The sequence below is a fragment of the Anopheles funestus genome, assembly GCF_943734845.2.
Source record: "Anopheles funestus chromosome X unlocalized genomic scaffold, idAnoFuneDA-416_04 X_unloc_84, whole genome shotgun sequence".
In the NCBI taxonomy this organism is placed as follows: domain Eukaryota; kingdom Metazoa; phylum Arthropoda; class Insecta; order Diptera; family Culicidae; genus Anopheles; species Anopheles funestus.
Window position 1 is genome coordinate 25,001 of NW_026045214.1, and position 12,500 is coordinate 37,500.

The 12,500-nt window shown below is 46.4% G+C and overlaps 1 long non-coding RNA gene across 5 annotated transcripts in view; it reads right to left on the minus strand.

Annotated features, from left to right (window-relative positions):
* Positions 1 to 10,851, minus strand: part of LOC125774135 (uncharacterized) — a 30,445-nt gene extending 19,594 nt beyond the window's left edge. Inside the window, exons 1-2 of one of the 5 annotated variants that reach the window (XR_007420618.1) lie at positions 10,656 to 10,851; positions 9,432 to 10,383 (exon numbers count right to left, since the gene is read on the minus strand). This is a non-coding gene — a long non-coding RNA (uncharacterized LOC125774135). Of the gene's footprint in view, positions 1 to 9,431; positions 10,513 to 10,655 lie in introns of those variants that run through there. The other 4 variants (XR_007420622.1, XR_007420621.1, XR_007420620.1 and 1 more) reach the window with 4 other exon arrangements.
* Positions 10,852 to 12,500: the final 1,649 nt, after the last annotated feature.

Sequence of the window (12,500 nt, forward strand, 5' to 3'; positions counted from 1 at the left end):
CCCTTATGCGTGTGTAAACCGATGTTGGGCTGCTCAACATCTTTCATGGTTACATCACTTGCACCAGAACCCACGGTGCCGATTTGGTAATATGTTGTACATTTACTCTCAAGATGTACGCTTCGGCCCCTTATTCAGGGGCTCAAGCTATTACCAGCAAGAACAATCCTCATCCAGACTTGAACTCGAAACACCCGGAGGCGAACGGTTTAACTAATAAGTGCACCAGTCTTGAATCCATGCGTCGGTGGAAACAATGCCGGCGTGTTGCATGTATTAGCTCTGAACTTAGCGAGTGATTGCCTTGCAGCTGTCATACTGAGCGTAGAGCGTGATTATCGCTCACTTGAACCATGTTGAATGGCTCTTTGGTGTAGGGTAAGGCACCAATTTGTTGGGGCACAACGAAACCACCAACTTAAGACTTGCTTATAGGCATTTCAACGTTTTCAACTCTTAAATCGACCGTGTTTCATTATCATCTCTTCTTCTTATTAAATGCATCGAGTTCGTTCCATTGGGTAGTTCGCGTGGCGAACGGTTTGATGCAGCCCCCCGGGGGGGACCACGGCACTTTACACCGGGCATGGTGTATGCGCAACCTACAGATCACCAATATATTTGTGATCGATAATGCACACTTCTTACACGACTGACCAGTCGACAGCGCTGCCTTCCTATTATGCGTGTGTAAACCGATGTTGGGCTGCTCAACATCTTTCACGGTTACATCACTTGCACCCGAACCCATGGTGCCGATTTGGTAATATGTTGTACATTTACTCTCAAGATGTACGCTTCGGCCCCTTATTCAGGGGCTCAAGCTATTACCAGCAAGAACAATCCTCATCCAGACTTGAACTCGAAACACCCGGAGGCGAACGGTTTAACTAATAAGTGCACCAGTCTTGAATCCATGCGTCGGTGGAAACAATGCCGGCGTGTTGCATGTATTAGCTCTGAACTTAGCGAGTGATTGCCTTGCAGCTGTCATACTGAGCGTAGAGCGTGATTATCGCTCACTTGAACCATGTTGAATGGCTCTTTGGTGTAGGGTAAGGCACCAATTTGTTGGGGCACAACGAAACCACCAACTTAAGACTTGCTTATAGGCATTTCAACGTTTTCAACTCTTAAATCGACCGTGTTTCATTATCATCTCTTCTTCTTATTAAATGCATCGAGTTCGTTCCATTGGGTAGTTCGCGTGGCGAACGGTTTGATGCAGCCCCCCGGGGGGGACCACGGCACTTTACACCGGGCATGGTGTATGCGCAACCTACAGATCACCAATATATTTGTGATCGATAATGCACACTTCTTACACGACTGACCAGTCGACAGCGCTGCCTTCCTATTATGCGTGTGTAAACCGATGTTGGGCTGCTCAACATCTTTCACGGTTACATCACTTGCACCCGAACCCATGGTGCCGATTTGGTAATATGTTGTACATGGTCTCAAGATGTACGCTTCGACCCCTTATTCAGGGGCTCAAGCTATTACCAGCAAGATCAATCCTCATCCAGACTTGAACTCGAAACACCCGGAGGCGAACGGTTTAACTAATAAGTGCACCAGTCTTGAATCCATGCGTCGGTGGAAACAATGCCGGCGTGTTGCATGTATTAGCTCTGAACTTAGCGAGTGATTGCCTTGTAGCTGTCGAACTGAGCGTAGAATGTGATTATCGCTCACTTGAAAGGGTCAAGCCCTTTCGAGTCGTCCGGTTTTTACGCCAGACGACTCGGTTCACCATCTTTCGGGAAGGGACCGTCTCGGTCGCAAGCTGCTCCGGTCCCCAAACAACCTGCGACAAATGATAGGAAATGCCGACATCAATACGTGTTCAGTTTGGTTTATCGCTCATAGGTCTTTTTGACCATCGATCCCTGATTATAACTCTCAATTAAACAGTCAGGAGAGTAAGGCATGCCCATCGATATCTCATCGACAGGCGATACCGCAAGAACGGCCAACGACACATCAGGTGATCGATTATTGCTACGACTTTTGCTTAATCGTTTCCACTCCTTAGAGAAAGAAACCCCCGGGGACCGTCTCGGTCGCAAGCTGCTCCGGTCCCTAAACAACCTGCGACAAATGATAGGAAATGCCGACATCAATATGTGTTCAGTTTGGTTTATCGCTCATTGGTCTGTTTGACCATCGATCCCTGATTAAACTCTCAGTAATCCAGTCGGGAGAGTAAGGCATGCCCATCGATATCTCATCGACAGGCGATACCGCTTGAACGGCCAACGACACATCAGAGGATCGTATCTTGCTACAACTTTTGCTTAATCGTTTCTTCTCCTTGGAGAAAGAAACCCCCGGGGACCGTCTCGGCCGCAAGCTGCTCCGGTCCCTAAACAACCTGCGGCATCAAATGATAGGAAAAGCCGACATCAATACGTGTTCAGTTTGGTTTATCGCTCATTGGTCTTGTTTGACCATCGATCCCTGATTAATACTCTCAATTAGAAGGTCGGTAGAGTAAGGCATGCCCATCGATATCTCATCGACAGGCGATACCGCATGAACGGCCAACGACACATCAGAGGATCGTATCTTGCTACAACTCTTGCTTAATAGTTTCCACTCCTTGGAGAAAGAAACCCCCGGGGACCGTCTCGGCCGCAAGTTGCTCCGGTCCCTAAACAACCTGCGGCATCAAATGATAGGAAAAGCCGACATCAATACGTGTTCAGTTTGGTTTATCGCTCATAGGTCTGTTTGACCATCGATCCTAGAATTCAACTTTCGAGTAAGGCATGCCCGTCGATATCTCATCGATAGGCGATACCGGTAGAACGGCCAACGACACACATCTAGGATCGCATTTACTCTTCCTTGGATGGATAACCAATACCCTAGGACCGTTTCATCGCGAGCTGCTCCGGTCCTCAAACAACTCGCGAACCACCGATAGGATGATATTAGGAATGGCCGACTTTCATCCTTTAACTCTCAGTTCTGCTTACCAAAACATAGGTACTTGGACCTTAAAGACCACTATATGTTCCCCGATCGGGGGCAATCGGAACGTCTATCCATCATCAACATCGTTTCACTCATTCCGAACCACCAAATTGGACAGACAGTACCATATTCACCAACCGATTGCTTCAACTTCGCAAACTGTATGGTAAGTTCTACTAATTTCACATCTTACCATCGACTAATAGTGCATAAATCCACTTGGAAATCACTTTTCCTTGGTCCTCGGACCTTCTACGACAACGTCCAACAAATATCCGAAGTCGTTTCCCAACTTAGACCAAGCATTTCGTATCTTTACTTCTAATCGATTTTTTCTCTCATAATTGACGATCAAAATCTAAAAACCACATTTTGAGCCAGAAGCAGTCGTCCGATCGTCCTGGGGGTAGTCTCAATCGATTTAGAAGGGCCCAATTCATAAAGATACGTACTCAGTCAAATTCATGCTTCTGGCTCACCTACCCCCTATATAGAAAACGAAAGCGTACAGGCGTGGAAAACGTGCCATTTTTCTCCATCACGGACTTTTTTTTTCTCGTTGCACCGACTCTAGTAAAAAAGTGAAATTTTTTACTAGTTACCAACTTTTGCAAATTATCATCGGATATCACTTTTCATGGTCTATAGTAAGTTCTTATCACGTTTTAGTAGTTTTTGAAAAAAAAATTTTTTTGAACTTTTCAAAATTTTTCAAAACAAAGTTTTTGTAGGCGGTTTTGTGTATGGAGGGTTACTAGTCTCGGGGTCACTGTTTGACCAAAAAACCACTATATATCATTCGAAAGGTAATTTCAAGGGCTACAAAAAATTGTTCTACGGCACCCCCCTCCGACGTCTAGTATTCGAGTTATTGGCCAAAAACCATCACTTGAGCGATTTTTCGTTCAGGGTACCCGACTCTAGTAAAAAAGTGAAATTTTTCTCGATTGACCAAGTGTTGCAAATGACCATCGGATTTCACTTTTTATGGTCTATAGTGAGTTCTGATCACGATTTGGTACTTTTTGAAAAAATTTTTTTGACGCACTTTTCAAAATTTTGCAAAACCAAAACTTTTTAGGCGGTTTTGTGTATGGAGGGTTACTAGTCTCGGGGTCACTGTTTGACCAAAAAACCACTATATATCATTCGAAAGGTAATTTCAAGGGCTACAAAAAATTGTTCTACGGCACCCCCCTCCGACGTCTAGTATTCGAGTTATTGGCCAAAAACCGCAACTATAGCGGTTTTTCGTACAGGGTACCCGACTCTAGTAAAATGATGCGATTTTTACTAGTCTAGGAACTTTTTGGTCAAAAAATCAAGTATATGTCATTCGATAGATAATTTCAAGGGCTACCAAAAATTGTTCCACGACACCCCCCTGCGACGTCTAGTATTCGAGTTATTAGCCAAAAACCGCAACTTAAGCGGTTTTTCGTCCAGGGTACCCGACTCTAGTAAAATGATGCGATTTTTACTAGTCTAGGGAACTTTTTGGCCAAAAATCAAGTATATGTCATTCGATAGATAATTTCAAGGGCTACCAAAAATTGTTCCACGACACCCCCCTCCGACGTCTAGTATTAGAGTTATTAGCCAAAAACCGCAACTATAGCGGTTTTTCGTCCAGGGTACCCGACTCTAGTAAAATGATGCGATTTTTACTAGTCTAGGGAACTTTTTGGCCAAAAATCAAGTATATGTCATTCGATAGATAATTTCAAGGGCTACCAAAAATTGTTCCACGACACCCCCCTGCGACGTCTAGTATTCGAGTTATTAGCCAAAAACCGCAATTATAGCGGTTTTTCGTCCAGGGTACCCGACTCTAGTAAAATGATGCGATTTTTACTAGTCTAGGGAACTTTTTGGCCAAAAATCAAGTATATGTCATTCGATAGATAATTTCAAGGGCTACCAAAAATTGTTCCACGACACCCCCCTCCGACGTCTAGTATTAGAGTTATTAGCCAAAAACCGCAACTATAGCGGTTTTTTCGTCCAGGGTACCCGACTCTAGTAAAATGATGCGATTTTTACTAGTCTAGGGAACTTTTTGGCCAAAAATCAAGTATATGTCATTCGATAGATAATTTCAAGGGCTACCAAAAATTGTTCCACGACACCCCCCTGCGACGTCTAGTATTCGAGTTATTAGCCAAAAACCGCAATTATAGCGGTTTTTCGTCCAGGGTACCCGACTCTAGTAAAATGATGCGATTTTTACTAGTCTAGGGAACTTTTTGGCCAAAAATCAAGTATATGTCATTCGATAGATAATTTCAAGGGCTACCAAAAATTGTTCCACGACACCCCCCTGCGACGTCTAGTATTCGAGTTATGGGCCAAAAACCATTCATACTTGAGCATTTTGCTCATTTTGCCTGTACGGGTACCGGGGACTAGTAAAATCAGGCCAATTTTACTAGAGTAGGGGTCCTTTTTGGTCAAAAAAACAACTTTTGCTCGTTCGATAGGGAATCGATAGGGCAACAAAAAATCGTTCTACGACCCCCCCTTCCGATGTCTAGTATTCGAGTTATGGGCCAAAAACAGTTTATAGCTAATTTTTCACTCGATTTTTCACCAAGTATCGCACATTACTCCGGTTCTATACATTGGATCGTCAATCTTTAAGATTTTATGGGTAGTTCCAACTGTTTGCTACATTTCATCCATACATCACCAACCGATTCAATGTCTGTGCTAGAAGTTATTAGAGGAATAAAAAAATTTACCCTTGGCTTTGGACCGTACAATTTTACCCATTTTTGGCCCATATTTGCCCCATAGCTCCGCCGGTATCCAAGATATGGCCACACTTTCTTCTGGCCATGGGTAGATGGCACTTGTGGCTAGATTTCTTCCATGCACCACTAATCGCTACCATGTCTGTGGCCGGAGCTATTCACGAAAGCGCCTCGCGAACTTGGTCGGATTTTTGGTCCAACTTGCACCATTTTTGGCCCATATTTGCCCCATAGCTCCGCCGGTATCCAAGATATGGCCACACTTTGTTCTGGCCATGGGTAGATGGCACTTGTGGCTAGATTTCTTCCATGCACCACTAATCGCTACCATGTCTGTGGCCGGAGCTATTCACGAAAGCGCCTCGCGCACTTGGTCGGATTTTTGGTCCAACTTGCACCATTTTTGGCCCATATTTGCCCCATAGCTCCGCCGGTATCCAAGATATGGCCACACTTTCTTCTGGCCATGGGTAGATGGCACTTGTGGCTAGATTTCTTCCATGCACCACTAATCGCTACCATGTCTGTGGCCGGAGCTATTCACGAAAGCGCCTCGCGCACTTGGTCGGATTTTTGGTCCAACTTGCACCATTTTTGGCCCATATTTGCCCCATAGCTCCGCCGGTATCCAAGATATGGCCACACTTTCTTCTGGCCATGGGTAGATGGCACTTGTGGCTAGATTTCTTCCATGCACCACTAATCGCTACCATGTCTCTGGCCGGAGCTATTCGACGAACAACCATCGCATTTACCTAGGTACTTTTTCGGATTTTTGGTCCAACTTGCACCATTGTTGGCCCATATTTGCCCCATAGCTCCGCCGGTATCCAAGATAGCGCCACACTTTCTTCTGGCCATGGGTAGATGGCACTTGTGGCTAGATTTCTTCCATGCACCACTAATCGCTACCATGTCTCTGGCCGGAGCTATTCGACGAACAACCATCGCATTTACCTAGGTACTTTTTCGGATTTTTGGTCCAACTTGCACCATTTTTGGCCCATATTTGCCCCATAGCTCCGCCGGTATCCAAGATATGGCCACACTTTCTTCTGGCCATGGGTAGATGGCACTTGTGGCTAGATTTCTTCCATGCACTACTAATCGCTACCATGTCTCTGGCCGGAGCTATTCACGAAAGCGCCTCGCGCACTTGGTCGGATTTTTGGTCCAACTTGCACCATTTTTGGCCCATATTTGCCCCATAGCTCCGCCGGTATCCAAGATATGGCCACACTTTCTTCTGGCCATGGGTAGATGGCACTTGTGGCTAGATTTCTTCCATGCACCACTAATCGCTACCATGTCTGTGGCCGGAGCTATTCGACGAACAACCATCGCATTTACCTAGGTACTTTTTCGGATTTTTGGTCCAACTTGCACCATTTTTGGCCCATATTTGCCCCATAGCTCCGCCGGTATCCAAGATATGGCCACACTTTCTTCTGGCCATGGGTAGATGGCACTTGTGGCTAGATTTCTTCCATGCACCACTAATCGCTACCATGTCTGTGGCCGGAGCTATTCACGAAAGCGCCTCGCGCACTTGGTCGGATTTTTGGTCCACCTGGCACCATTGTTGGCCCGTATTTGCCCCATAGCTCCGCCGGTATCCAAGATATGGCCACACTTTCTTCTGGCCATGGGTAGATGGCACTTGTGGCTAGATTTCTTCCATGCACCACTAATCGCTACCATGTCTGTGGCCGGAGCTATTCACGAAAGCGCCTCGCGCACTTGGTCGGATTTTTGGTCCAACTTGCACCATTTTTGGCCCATATTTGCCCCATAGCTCCGCCGGTATCCAAGATATGGCCACACTTTCTTCTGGCCATGGGTAGATGGCACTTGTGGCTAGATTTCTTCCATGCACCACTAATCGCTACCATGTCTCTGGCCGGAGCTATTCGACGAACAACCATCGCATTTACCTAGGTACTTTTTCGGATTTTTGGTCCAACTTGCACCATTTTTGGCCCATATTTGCCCCATAGCTCCGCCGGTATCCAAGATATGGCCACACTTTCTTCTGGCCATGGGTAGATGGCACTTGTGGCTAGATTTCTTCCATGCACCACTAATCGCTACCATGTCTGTGGCCGGAGCTATTCACGAAAGCGCCTCGCGCACTTGGTCGGATTTTTGGTCCACCTGGCACCATTGTTGGCCCGTATTTGCCCCATAGCTCCGCCGGTATCCAAGATATGGCCACACTTTGTTCTGGCCATGGGTAGATGGCACTTGTGGCTAGATTTCTTCCATGCACCACTAATCGCTACCATGTCTCTGGCCGGAGCTATTCGACGAACAACCATCGCATTTACCTAGGTACTTTTTCGGATTTTTGGTCCAACTTGCACCATTTTTGGCCCATATTTGCCCCATAGCTCCGCCGGTATCCAAGATATGGCCACACTTTCTTCTGGCCATGGGTAGATGGCACTTGTGGCTAGATTTCTTCCATGCACCACTAATCGCTACCATGTCTGTGGCCGGAGCTATTCACGAAAGCGCCTCGCGCACTTGGTCGGATTTTTGGTCCACCTGGCACCATTTTTGGCCCGTATTTGCCCCATAGCTCCGCCGGTATCCAAGATATGGCCACACTTTCTTCTGGCCATGGGTAGATGGCACTTGTGGCTAGATTTCTTCCATGCACCACTAATCGCTACCATGTCTGTGGCCGGAGCTATTCGACGAACAACCATCGCATTACCCAGGTACTTTTTCAGGTTTTTGGTCCAACTTGCACCATTTTTGGCCCATATTTGCCCCATAGCTCCGCCGGTATCCAAGATATGGCCACACTTTCTTCTGGCCATGGGTAGATGGCACTTGTGGCTACATTTCTTCCATGCACCACTAATCGCTACCATGTCTGTGGCCGGAGCTATTCGACGAACAACCATCGCATTCACCTTCTCGTTGCACTTCTTCGGGAATTTGGTGCAACCAAGTTTTCACTATAACTTGGTCATTTTCCGTCCATCGGACATGCGGTTTTGGGTGTCGATACTTGACACCGCACGCTTCAATATGTTCCTCCACGACCATGTGGTCCGATGCTTCCAACAGGAGCTATTCGAGGATTACCGATTTTTCACCATTAAAAATGCTCAATTTTGCACCAACTTTTGCCTATAACTCAGGCTGTATCGATCGGATCTTCAATCTTGAAAAAGTTTTGGATAGGTGGCATCAAATGCTACATTTCGTTCTTCCACGTCAACTTTGTCCGATGTCTAGCAAAAAAGTTATTCGCGAACCAAGTCCAGAACCCATGCAATGGCTGCCCTCATTGCATACATCACGGCGGTTAACTCTCGTTACTCTATACCGTGGACTTGGTACTTTTTCAGGCATTCGTTGCTACTTCTTGGTTCATGATATTCGTTTACGGTCTTCACTAGGGCATTTGGTGCTCCTTATCGGTTCATGATATTCGTTTACGGTCTTCACTAGGGCATTTGGTGCTCCTTATCGGTTCATGATATTCGTTTACGGTCTTCACTAGGGCATTTGGTGCTCCTTATCGGTTCATGATATTCGTTTACGGTCTTCACTAGGGCATTTGGTAATGGGCTTCCCACTTTCTACTGATCGATCCATACTCACTTGCGTGCACCTAGCCTAGGAAGGTTTCCTATGGCTTCCCATCTTTCTACTGATCGATCCATACTCACTTGCGTGCACCTAGCCTAGGAAGGTTTCCTATGGCTTCCCATCTTTCTACTGATCGATCCATACTCACTTGCGTGCACCTAGCCTAGGAAGGTTTCCTATGGCTTCCCATCTTTCTACTGATCGATCCATACTCACTTGCGTGCACCTAGCCTAGGAAGGTTTCCTATGGCTTCCCATCTTTCTACTGATCGATCCATACTCACTTGCGTGCACCTAGCCTAGGAAGGTTTCCTATGGCTTCCCATCTTTCTACTGATCGATCCATACTCACTTGCGTGCACCTAGCCTAGGAAGGTTTCCTATGGCTTCCCATCTTTCTACTGATCGATCCATACTCACTTGCGTGCACCTAGCCTAGGAAGGTTTCCTATGGCTTCCCATCTTTCTACTGATCGATCCATACTCACTTGCGTGCACCTAGCCTAGGAAGGTTTCCTATGGCTTCCCATCTTTCTACTGATCGATCCATACTCACTTGCGTGCACCTAGCCTAGGAAGGTTTCCTATGGCTTCCCATCTTTCTACTGATCGATCCATACTCACTTGCGTGCACCTAGCCTAGGAAGGTTTCCTATGGCTTCCCATCTTTCTACTGATCGATCCATACTCACTTGCGTGCACCTAGCCTAGGAAGGTTTCCTATGGCTTCCCATCTTTCTACTGATCGATCCATACTCACTTGCGTGCACCTAGCCTAGGAAGGTTTCCTATGGCTTCCCATCTTTCTACTGATCGATCCATACTCACTTGCGTGCACCTAGCCTAGGAAGGTTTCCTATGGCTTCCCATCTTTCTACTGTTCGATCCATACTCACTTGCGTGCACCTAGCCTAGGAAGGTTTCCTATGGCTTCCCATCTTTCTACTGATCGATCCATACTCACTTGCGTGCACCTAGCCTAGGAAGGTTTCCTATGGCTTCCCATCTTTCTACTGATCGATCCATACTCACTTGCGTGTACCTAGCCTAGGAAGGTTTCCTATGGCTTCCCATCTTTCTACTGATCGATCCATACTCACTTGCGTGCACCTAGCCTAGGAAGGTTTCCTATGGCTTCCCATCTTTCTACTGATCGATCCATACTCACTTGCGTGCACCTAGCCTAGGAAGGTTTCCTATGGCTTCCCATCTTTCTACTGATCGATCCATACTCACTTGCGTGCACCTAGCCTAGGAAGGTTTCCTATGGCTTCCCATCTTTCTACTGATCGATCCATACTCACTTGCGTGCACCTAGCCTAGGAAGGTTTCCTTGGGCTTCCCATCTTTCTACTGATCGATCCATACTCACTTGCGTGCACCTAGCCTAGGAAGGTTTCCCTTTGGTACCGACTTCCATCTACGCACTCGATATAACCTAGGTACTTGGTACCGATGATGGTTAACACTCAAGCATTTCTTGCATCCTGCGTGCAAGGTACCAATTTTCACTTCTTAGGTACGTTTATGGGCCCGCATTTATCCAATATCGCTCCGATGGCCTTTCGCATTATTTCATCCGATAGCCCTTGCCAAAAGCTACCAAAAGTTCCTCCACGGCCATGTGCTCCGACGCTTAGTTTAGGAAATATTCGAAAAAATTCATCTTAGGAAAAATTTTCTTATTGGAAAATCACCTTAAATCGATGGCCATTTTTTGGGCAAAAACTTTAACGTCTTCCCGACTTTGCGGGAATTGCGAATTTTAGGCACCCAGAGAAAATCTTTTACTTTAAGGGGGCGGCCGCGAAGTTGCCCGAAGTCTCGGACACAAAAATTCTCAAGTTCCCCACTCTAGTAAATCGCCCTATGAGTATCTCCTGGCCCGCGAGCTCTGCGAGCGGGCCAGCTTCGGCGATTTTTGCCTTTTCGCCTAGGCGGTTCTTCTACGAAATTGGTCCACAGCTTTTGCTCAGAAAGCTAGCATTTGTTGCAACAGTTAGGTGCTTGGTACCACATTTTGGTATCCATTTGGGCATTTGTTGCAACTACTCGGTACTTTGGCCATACATTTCGCTCTACTCGGGCCTCTTTGGTGCTACTTGTCGGTACTTTTGGCCAACTTAGGCCAATTGGGTGCAACTTGTGGGTACTCTGTGGGTACTTTAGGGCATATTGTGTCTTTCGGGTGAACCTTCGCAATACTTCATGGGTACTGATGGCCAACTTAGGAACATTCAGTGCAACCTTTGGGCCTAAGGAAATTTGTCCAACTCTTTGGACTTAGAAAATTTTCTGGACTTAGAAAATTTTCTGGACTTGTAAAAATTTTCAAATGTTCAATTTGGCCCACATTTCGCTCTACTCGGGCCTCTATGGTGCTACTTGGCGGTACTTTTGGCCAACTTAGGCCAACTGGGTGCTATTTGTGGGTACTCTATCGGTACTTTTGGCCAACTTAGGCCAACTCAGTGCTTCTTGTGGGTACTCTATCGGTACTTTTGGCCATCTTAGGCCCACTCGGTGCTATTTGTGGGTACTCTATCGGTACTTTTGGCCAACTTAGGCCCATGGGGTGCTCTTTGTGGGTACTCTATCGGTACTTTTGGCCATCTTAGGCCCATTCGGTGCTATTTGTGGGTACTCTATCGGTACTTTTGGCCAACTTAGGCCAATTGGGTGCTCTTTGTGGGTACTCTATCGGTACTTTTGGCCATGTTAGGCCCACTCGGTGCTATTTGTGGGTACTCTATCGGTACTTTTGGCCAACATAGGCCAATTGGGTGCTACTTGTGGGTGCTCTATCGGTACTTTTGGCCAACTTAGGCCAACTGGGTGCTATTTGTGGGTACTCTATCGGTACTTTTGGCCAACTTAGGCCAACTCAGTGCTTCTTGTGGGTACTCTATCGGTACTTTTGGCCAACTTAGGCCAACTCAGTGCTACTTGTGGGTACTCTATCGGTACTTTTGGCCAACTTAGGCCAACGCGGTGCTATTTGTGGGTACTCTATCGGTACTTTTGGCCAACTTAGGCCAACTCGGTGCTATTTGTGGGTACTCTATCGGTACTTTGGGACATATTATGTCCTTCGGGTGAACCTTCTCGATACCTCATGGGTACTTGTGGCCAACTTAGGAAAATTCAGTGCAACCTATG